This window comes from Procambarus clarkii, chromosome 1, assembly GCF_040958095.1.
Source record: "Procambarus clarkii isolate CNS0578487 chromosome 1, FALCON_Pclarkii_2.0, whole genome shotgun sequence".
NCBI classification, from domain to species: domain Eukaryota; kingdom Metazoa; phylum Arthropoda; class Malacostraca; order Decapoda; family Cambaridae; genus Procambarus; species Procambarus clarkii.
In genome coordinates this window covers 38,241,063-38,253,206 of record NC_091150.1, presented here as the reverse complement: position 1 = coordinate 38,253,206, position 12,144 = coordinate 38,241,063, and positions in this window count along the sequence as shown.

The following is a 12,144-nucleotide window of genomic DNA, read 5'->3' as shown; positions in this document are numbered from 1 at the left end:
GACTCACCACTACACTGCCTCACACTGTACCACCATCACCCTCACTATACACACTCACTATACACACTCACTATACACCCTCACTATACACCCTCACTGTACACCCTCACTATACACCCTCACTATACACACTCACTATACACCCTCACTATACACCCTCACTATACACACTCACTATACACCCTCACTATACACCCTCACTATACACCCTCACTATACACACTCACTATACACCCTCACTATACACACTCACTATACACACTCACTATACACACTCACTATACACCCTCACTATACACACTCACTATACACCCTCACTATACACCCTCACTATACACACTCACTATACACACTCACTATACACACTCACTATACACACTCACTATACACACTCACTATACACACTCACTATACACACTCACTATACACCCTCACTATACACCCTCACTATACACACTCACTATACACACTCACTATACACCCTCACTATACACCCTCACTATACACCCTCACTATACACACTCACTATACACACTCACTATACACACTCACTATACACACTCACTACACACCCTCACTATACACCCTCACTATACACACTCACTATACACACTCACTATACACCCTCACTATACACCCTCACTATACACTCTCACTATACACCCTCACTATACACACTCACTATACACACTCACTATACACACTCACTATACACACTCACTATACACACTCACTATACACACTCACTATACACCCTCACTATACACCCTCACTATACACACTCACTATACACACTCACTATACACACTCACTATACACACTCACTATACACACTCACTATACACACTCACTATACACCCTCACTATACACACTCACTATACACACTCACTATGCACACTCACTATACACACTCACTATACACACTCACTATACACACTATACACACTCACTATACACCCTCACTATACACCCTCACTATACACACTCACTATACACCCTTACTATACACCCTCACTATACACCCTCACTATACACCCTCACTATACACCCTCACTATACACCCTCACTATACACACTTACTATACACCCTCACTATACACCCTCACTATACACCCTCACTATACACCCTCACTATACACCCTCACTATACACCCTCACTATACACCCTCACTATACACACTTACTATACACCCTCACTATACACCCTCACTATACACCCTCACTATACACCCTCACTATACACCCTCACTATACACACTTACTATACACCCTCACTCTACACCCTCACTATACACCCTCACTATACACCCTCACTATACACCCTCACTATACACCCTCACTATACACCCTCACTATACAACCAGCCGGCCAGGGGGCTCAAGGGGGGGGGAAGAAGGGAATCTTTTGCCTCCCAGTTAGTCTTGTTGTTTGTTCTTGTTTGTTCTTGTTTGTTCTTGTTTGTTCTTGTTTGTTCTTGTTTGTTCTCGTCAATATGTTGCCGAGTTTGATGAGTAAGTTATCATCTTTCCTCTGGCGTCCTCTTCCTCATGAGATCAATGAGGAAGGCATCACCTTCCCTGTAGCTAATCATCCACATGAGTATATATGAGTATATATATATCCCGTGAGTCAGGAAACAAGAAACTTAAATTAACTCATGAGAGAATGGAGCCTATATCAGTACTTTTTATTAGTAAATTATAATAATAATAATAATAATAATAATAATAATAATAATAATGGAAAAAGAACCACAATAACATGGAAATGAATGAATGGAAAAATCAGTAGGAGCCTTGAGGATTCGAACTTTCCAGCTGCGTACTCGCAAGCACACGCCTTAGACCACTTAACCACAGTCAAGAGTGCTTGGAGGCAATGAGTGAAACCCCTGACTTGACTTCAGTGGAAGCCACAGGATCCCCGCCTGGAGGATTCAGTTTAATCTCGGGTTTCATTGTTGTTGAGCATGTAGTGGTTAAGTGGTCTAAGTCGTACTTTAGTCGATAAAACTAACAGTGAGACGGACAGGCGACGAGACAGGCAGACAGAAAGCCAGGGGCCAGATTCACGAAGCAGTTACTCGAGTACTTACGAACGTGTACATCTTTTCTCAATCTTTGGCGGCTTTTTTTACAATTATTAGACTGTTAATGGGCTCCGAAGCACCAGGAGACTGTTTATAGCAATAATAACAGTTGATTGGGAAGTTTTTATGCTTGTAAACTGTTTAATAATTCTAAACAAAGCCGATAAAGATTGAGAAAATATGTACACGTTTGTAAGTACTTGCGTAACTGCTTTGTGAATTTGGTTCTAGATAATCAGACAGGCTAAGACGAAGGCTGAGACATACCTTCCATCTCTCACTGACATCTGCTCCCCACAGCTCAAACTGACATTGGAATAACAAAATTTCTCCATCAGGCTTTCAATTCATTCAAGCATCACGTTTACGAATACAAGACGAAAGAAGCTCAATGCACTAACTACAGCTGAAGGCAGCTAGACGTCTCTCACTTTCTCTGGAGTTCAAACAATTTACATGAGATGTGGAAGATCAACCCAAAGCTAAATGATAGCCGTGCAAAGCCCAGCCTCCTAAAAAGAAGGTACTTGTAGTAACTATTTGATCGAAGGTACCAAAATGTTGTGATGGACCGTCAAAACGTTGACTTTTGTATTATTAAAGTTGGTCAAATGTTTTGTTATTTGTCATGTCAATTCACATATAAGACCTAACCTAACCTCTCCTAGTAATCCTAGGCCTAATAACCCTATCTTAGTCCTGATAAGTTTTATACTAGGCCCAGAAATGTTTAAATTTTGTCTTTAGTTATATTTTTTCCGGACTCTATAAAATTAAAAGTACAAAAAGGGCTTACTGGAGGTGCTTCACTAATCACTGATACTTTCCCGCCAAACACACACCGAAACTACGACGTTGGTACAACGTTCGAACAAGTTTTAACACCTAACCAGATATAACAACCAATATAGCAAGTTGTAACAACGTTCTAATACGTCATAAACACGTTAAGCCAAGATGTAACAACTTTATTACAAGTTGTAACAAGCGGAAAATAGAGAGAGTTTCCGATTGTGTTTCCAGGGATTTTGACTAAATAGGACAAATAAATGATGATATCAGTGAATGCAGTTGAACTCCTGGAGGTGTTCCAGGAGTCTAGGATGACCATGAACAAATCCACAAGGGCCGTGTTCATTTGTTCATTTGATGCATCACGCAATTGTGATTTCTATGTGTAGTATGACCATGCACGCCAACCATAACTAAGTGGGAAATTATGTAAATAAGACATTCACGTAACAAACACAAAAGCTTTAACCTTAGCCTAAAAAGATGCAAAAAAAAGGCAACAATGTAGAGTACAAAAACAAACCACTGAAAACGCGAACTACACCTAGAAAAACGTACACAACAGCTCAAAATAATTCCTCAGTTAAAAGAAATACGGAAGCTTTATACATTGTGTCAGCAACAGAAAAGTCATTCAAATGTCAATTACACGTCTCTGATCACAACCACTTAAGGGCTGTTAAAAACTTACCACAGATCACACACACACACACACACACACACACACACACACACACACACACACACACACACACACACACACACACACACACACACACTCTCACACTCACACTCACACACACACACACACACACACACACACACACACACACACACACACACACTCTCACACTCACACTCACACTCACACACACACACACACACACACACACACACACACACACACACATGCAATTGTGTGTGTTACCATGATTAGTTAGTTAGCACACACGGGTTAGCATACCGAAAGGGAAACTATGAGGAGATAAGAAAATTCCTAACAGATATAGCATGGGAAACAGAGCTCACGGGAAAGACGGCCCAAGATATGATGGACTACATCACGCAGAAGTGCAAGGACGCAGCAAACAAGTTTGTCCCAGTCCAAAAGGAAAACAGTGAAATGAAGATGAGAAACCCATGGTTTAATCAGAGATGTAGGCTAGCTAAGCAGCAAAGTAAAAGGGCATGGAGAAACTACTGGAATAACAGGACACTTGAGAGCAGAGAAAGATACCAGAATGCCAGGAATGAATATGTCAGGATGAGAAGAGAGGCAGAAAGACAATGCGAAAATGACATCGCAAGCAAGGCAAAGACTCAGCCTAAATTGCTGCATAGCCACATCAGGAGAAAAGCAACAGTAAAGGAACAGGTTATGAAATTAAGGACAAGGGCAGAAGGATTCACTACAAACGAGAAATTCCAGAGATAAGTGAGGGAATAGCTAACCAGGAACCACTGGAAGAGTTTGAGATTACCAGCGGGGAAGTAAGGAAGTGCATACTAGAGTTGGATGTGACAAAGGCTATAGGCCCAGATGGAATATCCCCTTGGATACTAAAGGAAGGAGCAGAAGAACTGTGCCTATCACTCTCCATAGTGTGTAACAAATCACTGGCAACAGGGAAACTGCCAGATATTTGGAAAGCAGCTAACGTAGTCCCGATATACAAGAAAGGGGATAGACAGCAGGCACTGAACTACAGGCCAGTGTCCCTAACCTGCATACCATGCAAGCTGATGGAGAAGATTGTGCGAAGAAAGCTAGTGGAGCACCTAGAGCGAAAGAACTTTGTAACACAGCATCAACATGGGTTCAGGGATGGCAGGTGCTGCCTCACAGGATTACTTGAATTCTACGACCAGGCAACAAAAATAAGGCAAGAAAGAGAAGGGTGGGCAGACTGCATATTTTTGGATTGTCAGAAAACCTTTGGTACAGTACCACACAAGAGGCTAATGAAAAAGCTGGAGATGCAGGCTGGAGTGAAAGGGAAGGTACTCCATTGGATAAAGGAGTACCTAAGCTACAGGAGACAACGAGTCAGTGTGAGGGGTGAGGTCTCAGATTGGCGAGACGTTACGAGTGAAGTCCCGCAGGGGTCAGTCCTTTGACCTATACTGTTTCTGATATATGTAAATGATCTCCTAGAGGGAATAGAATCGTTTCTCTCAATTTTTGCCGAAGATGGAAAAATTATGAGGAGGATTGAAACAGAGAATGATAGTAGGAGGCTACAAGATGACCTAGACAGACTGAATGAATGGTCCAAGAAATGGCTGTTGAAGTTCAACCCGAGTAAATGCAAAGTAATGAAACTAGGCAGTGGAAACAGGAAGCCAGACACAGGATACAGAATAGGAGATGAAGTACTTAATGAAACGGACAGAGAGAAAGATCTAGGAGTTGATATCACACCAAACCTGTCTCCTGAAGCCCGCATAAAAAGAATAACGTCTGCAGCATATGCGAGGCTGGCTAACATCAGAACAGCGTTCAGGAACCAGTGTAAGGAATCATTCAGAATCTTGTACACCACATATGTAAGACCAATCCTGGAGTATGCGGCCCCAGCATGGAGCCCGTACCTTGTCAAGCACAAGACGAAGCTGAAAAAAGTACAAAGGTATGCAACTAGACTAGTCCCAGAATTAAGAGGCATGAGTTACGAGGAAACGCTGCGGGAAATGCACCTTACGACACTGGAAGACAAAAGAGTAAGGGGAGACATGATCACAACCTACAAAATCCTCAGGGGAATCGACCGGGTAAACAAGGATAAACTGTTCAACACTGGTGTGACGCAAACAAGGGGACACAGGTGGAAACTGAGTACCCACATGAGCCACTGGGACGTTAGAAGGAAATTTTTCAGGGGCAGAGTAGTTAACGGATGGAATGCACTAGGAAGTGATGTGGAGGAGGCTGACTCCATACACAGTTTTAAATGTAGATATGATAGAGCCCAGTAGGCTCAGGAATCTGTACACCAGTTGATTGACAGTTGAGAGGCGGGACCAAAGAGCCAAAGCTCAACCCCCGCATGCACAAATAGGTGAGTACACACACACACTCCCTTCCCCTCACCCTACCTGCCCCCACCCAAATGCTAACCCCCCCCCCCCCCCCACCTCATTCTGACCCTATCACACCTCCCTCATTCCAACCATGTCCCCCCTCCCGCCTTTCCTCCCCTGTCCCCCCCCCTTCATCCCATACCCTCCCTATCCCTCCTCCCCCTCACCCCGTATCCTCCATGTTCCCCCTATCTCCTTAACCCACACCCTACCTGTCCCCCCTTCCCTTGAACCCCCACCCTAAAATCCTCTGAGACCCTGCAAACCACCTCACAGATCTTCTCACCCAGGGAACAGCTTTCCCCACCAGTAAAATGCTCGCCAAGAAAGGGACTAGAAAATGAACAGAAGAAAGTGAGCTTCAAGGCAATGTACACTAACATAGATGGGATTACAAATAAAACAAGTGAACTCGGAGAATGGACACTAAAAGAAAACCCAGACATAATAGCACTCACAAAAACAAAGCTAACGAAAACCATAACAAATGCAGTGTTTCCACAGGACTACTATGTAGTGAGGAAAGAGAGAGAAGGGAGAGGAGGAGGTGGTGTAGCTTTGCTGATAAGAAAAGGTTGGAGTTTTAAAGAGATGGTAAATCAGAACTGTGAAGGTTTCAGTGACTACATATCAGGCACCATAGCAACTGGAGGACAGAAAATTATAATAGTAGTCATATATAACCCCCCACCGAACGACAGAAGACCCAGACAGGAATATGATAGAAACAACATGGCCACTATCAATATAAGAGAGAGAGCAGCTTCTGTGGCTAGCAGGAATGGATCCAGACTACTAATCATGGGAGACTTCAAACATGGGAAGATAGATTGGGGGAACAGAGACCCACGTGGAAGACCAGACACAAGAAGAGTTAAGCTGTTGGACGTGGCAACAAGAAACTTTCTAAGTCAACACGTCAAGGGACCGACAAGAATGAGAAGAGAGGACGAACCAGCCTTGCTTGATCTGATATTTAGTCTAAATGAGTCGGATATAAGGGAAGTTAAGTTGGAAGCCCCTCTGGGATTGAGTGGTCATAGTGTTTTGAGCTTTGAGTATCTGGTTGAGCTAGGAATTATCTCCCCCAAAAAAAGAACTGGGAAACTATGAGGAGATGAATAAATTCCTAAGGGATATACAATGAGACACAGAACTCAGAACCAAATCGATACAAGACATGATGGACTATGTCACCCAAAAGTGTGAGGAGGCTGTAAGCAGGTTTGTCCCGGCCCGACAGGACACACACACACACACACACGCACACACACACACACACACACACACACACACACACACACACACACACACACACACACACATATATATATATATATATATATATATAAGTAGCTAAACTAACAACAGCTAATAGTAAGCTGTGAGAAAACTGAAAGCCACCTATGGAAGCCGTCTGTACTAAACCAAAGTTGCATGATAACATTATAGCTGACGGTAATAAAACAAGCACAGCTTAATACAGCTTAGTTAAGACTGTCAAACGACTCGAGGGTGGTCCCATAGATTACATAGTCAGCAGCAAGGGACCGCTAATCCTGAACTCAGCAGCGTGTCCTGTCTCGGAGCGGTGTGAGGAACGCTCGCTGGGGCTCCTGTCACAATCTGAACGCTCGCTGGGGCTCCTGTCACAACCTGAACGCTCGCTGGGGCTCCGGTCAAAACCTGAACGCTCGCTGGGGCTCCAGTCACAACCTGAACGCTCGCTGGGGCTCCTGTCACAATCTGAACGCTCGCTGGGGCTCCTGTCACAACCTGAACGCTCGCTGGGGCTCCGGTCACAACCTGAACGCTCGCTGGGGCTCCTGTCACAATCTGAACGCTCGCTGGGGCTCCTGTCACAACCTGAACGCTCGCTGGGGCTCCGGTCACAACCTGAACGCTCGCTGGGGCTCCAGTCACAACTTGAACGCTCGCTGGGGCTCCAGTCACAACCTGAACGCTCGCTGGGGCTCCTGTCACAACCTGAACGCTCGCTGGGGCTCCGGTCACAACCTGAACGCTCGCTGGGGCTCCTGTCACAATCTGAACGCTCGCTGGGGCTCCTGTCACAACCTGAACGCTCGCTGGGGCTCCGGTCACAACCTGAACGCTCGCTGGGGCTCCAGTCACAACTTGAACGCTCGCTGGGGCTCCAGTCACAACCTGAACGCTCGCTGGGGCTCCTGTCACAACCTGTGAGGTTGTGAAGCATCTCCCAAGTGTACATTGTTAATACTTATATTTCTGTAAAAGCATATATTTGTAAACGCATACAACATACACTCAATATTATGTATAATACATTTATAGCCACATTCTTGTCATACATAGAGAATGTTAAATAATGTTTACATTGTAAGAAAGGAAAGGGAAGGGAACTATCTGGGGGAAAGCGCCAAGCCATTACGACTATGTAGCACTTGGAATGGGGTCAGGATCAGGATTTGGGATGGGAAAGTGGGGGGGAGGAATGGTGCCCAATCACTTGGACGGTCGGGCATTGAACGCCGACCAGCATGAAGCGAGACCGTCACTCTACCGTCCAGATCAAGAAGTTCGGAAAATGCTCATTGCAAGACTGAAAGTGGAAGATGTTTCGAACCATTGTTTCGGTGTTATCAGTGTGTGTTCGAACACCTTTAATCTCGTGGTCCAGCCTCATAAACAAAGGCCAAAAGTTATTCCCATCTACCCGCCAAACCCGTTGTTTAGGAATGAAAAGCTGTTTTCACACGACTCACAACTGATGACGTCTGAACACTACCGGAACAAGTGCTTCACTGACGACTTTTGTTCGAACCACAATGCTGAAAAATGCTTCACCCACGTACTACAAATACAAATAATCGCCAACAGAATCTGAACACCTAACCTAACCAATGCATTAATATGCGCAATATGCTAATATATAATAACATTAAAATTTATATTTGAGAAAATTCCTATTTTGAATAAACAGAATGTTAAAATTAATGAATGCGTCTTTGGGGTCGACCGCTGGATAGAATGGACTTGATCTAAGGACGGGTTGCCTGCTCTCTTCCAGCACTGCTGGCGGTCATCCGGCTGATATTTTAACAATGTTGTTTAGTAGCGACCTGATCACCGCACGTTCAATCAAGTGTAGAGAGCACACATTTGTTTGTGTGTGTGTGTATATGCTAATGGGACGAGATTGTATGCGTGTATGTCTGTGTGGAGAGAAATTGGTGTGTGTTTCGGGGCGATGTGTGTGTGTTTGTGAGGAAGTGAGGGGGGGTGTATGTATCTGTGTATGTGTGTGTGTGTGTGTGTGGGTCTGCGCTCTTATGTATGAATGTATGTGTGGGACTGTATTCATGTATGTGTGCGTGGTTAGGGAAGTTGGGGTGGTTGTATGTGTACGTTTGTGTCGGGATGTTGGCGAGTATGTTTGTGTAGGAAAGTTGGTGTGTATGTGTAGGGAAGCTGGTGTGTATGTATGTATGTATGTGTGTACTCAGGCACAAATATGTGAAAGCACCTACTTGTGCCTGCAGGATCGAGCATTAGCTGTTGGACCCCGCCTGTCTAGACATCGGTTGTGCAATGCAATATCTCCTGTCCTATTTCCCTGTCATATCTACTTTTAAAATTGTGAATGGAATTTGCTCCCACAACCTGCTCCTTTAGCACATGTCACTTCCCCGCTACTCTTACGCTATAACAAAACATTTTAACATATCTATGAGTGATCTGAGTCTTTCAGTTTTCTTCCTTGCCCCATTGTTTTATTGGTATTTAATGGGAACATTTCCTCTAGTTCCACTCTGTCAATACCACTAAGTATTTTATACTTCAGATCCTGACGAATATCAGAAAATATTCTGATAAGAATTTATATCAGAAAATGTCGTGTGATAGAGGAGAGGTGATTGATGAAGATTAAGCCACCCCCAAGAGTGGCTTAATATATAAAATATATGTATGACACGGGTATGAATAGCCCGAAAGTGGTAGATTTTTGGAGTGAATGGGATCTTTGATCGTGGAAAGGATATACTATGTGCTGAGCGGGCATTTAATCTATTTGGTTAGTCTCTTACTATCCTTACTAAGAATAGTCAGTCTTTACAATGTGGCTGCTATAGCGGGGAAGGATACTGCTTGACAGTATTTATGAGGGTGTCCAGCTGCTGGACACCTTTTTTGACAGAAGAGTGGCAGTGTTGATGGCTTCAGGCTGGTTACTGCAAGATTCAGGGACTCTAAAAGCTCTTGTAAGGTCGTTGTCGCTTCACATTCAAGGAGATAGTGAAGTAGTGGCTTTTCTCTAATTATTTGGCAGAAGAGGAGAGGAGGGTACGAGCAAATAATTAAAGAGAGTGAGGTGAGGAACAGGAAAGAGAATAAAGTAATTTCTAGAAGAAGGTAAGAGTAAGGTGAAGGAATAAGAAAACTATGAAAAGTACGAATGGGATGAAGGAAGAATTCGATAAGGGAAGAAGTGGCAGGTAAGAAAAATAAAATGGGATAAGAAAAACGAGATAGGTTTAAATCAGGTCACGTTTATAAGCAGGTTCGAACATTTAGGTACTGTGAACGGGAAGAGTCAACAGCAACAAAACCAGCACTAAGGTTCATGTTGGGTATCAGAGTCGACTCGACAAGACGGCGTCTTGTCGAGTCAAAACGACTCGACAAGTCGTTTTGTCGAGTCGTCTTGAAGATCTCGTGACAGTCTATAGAACCTAACATGACAGAAAAGAGCATTGTCTGTGTCTGCAGACTTAACACTTCCTTTGTTTTTCCTTATCGCTGTCATTAACTGTACGGCCAGTTTCCCCAAAGTATGGGAGAGGACAAGACGAACAGGAAATAGAGTAGACCCCAGCAGCATTAGAAGCAGGAGGAACAGTGTGAACCAGATTACTACGAAGAGTGTTAGTCTGTCGAAAGGTGAGCTTTATTGCCAAGAGGACGAAGGGTATTAGTGAGATTTCTGAGTTCAAATATGAAGGGAAGGCAGAGCACAGTGGTACTAGTGTTGGAAAGAGGTTTGAGATAAAATAAATTTCGTTTAGCTTAAGAATAGATACAGTTGATAAAATGTCAGGGGTAACCAAGGCGAGAGAAAGATTTGTGGATAATATAAATCTAAGAATCAAGAATTGAGGGTCATTGACGCGTGAAGAGAGAGTCGAGAACACTTTTTTTTTGACAGACGGAGGATGGTAGGAAAGATCCTTATTTTATGGTGTATGATATTATGGGTGTGGTGTATGATATTGTGGGTGTGGTGTATGACATTGTAGGTGTGGTGTATGATATTGTGGGTGTGGTGTATGATATTGTGGGTGTGGTGTATGACATTGTAGGTGTGGTGTATGATATTGTGGGTGTGGTGTATGATATTATGGGTGTGGTGTATGATATTGTGGGTGTGGTGTATGACATTGTAGGTGTGGTGTATGATATTGTGGGTGTGGTGTATGATATTGTGGGTGTGGTGTATGACATTGTAGGTGTGGTGTATGATATTGTGGGTGTGGTGTATGATATTGTGGGTGTGGTGTATGATATTGTGGGTGTGGTGTATGACATTGTGGGTGTGGTGTATGATATTGTGGGTGTGGTGTATGATATTGTGGGTGTGGTGTATGACATTGTAGGTGTGGTGTATGATATTGTGGGTGTGGTGTATGATATTGTGGGTGTGGTGTATGATATTGTGGGTGTGGTGTATGATATTGTGGGTGTGGTGTATGATATTGTGGGTGTGGTGTATGATATTGTGGGTGTGGTGTATGACATTGTGGGTGTGGTGTATGATATTGTGGGTGTGGTGTATGATATTGTGGGTGTGGTGTATGACACTGTGGGTGTGGTGTATAATATTGTGGGTGTGGTGCATGACACTGTGGGGGTGGTGTATGACACTGTGGGTGTGGTGTATAATATTGTGGGTGTGGTGTATAATATTGTGGGTGTGGTGTATGACACTGTGGGTGTGGTGTATGACACTGTAGGTGTGGTGTATGACACTGTAGGTGTGGTGTATGACACTGTGGGTGTGGTGTATGACACTGTGGGTGTGGTGTATGACAACACGACTGAAATACATGAGTGTATATATGTTAAATGATCGTTTCTGTGTAATTTAAATAATTTTGCCATACTGTTGTGGAGTGTCATATGACAGTGTAGATGTCACATGACA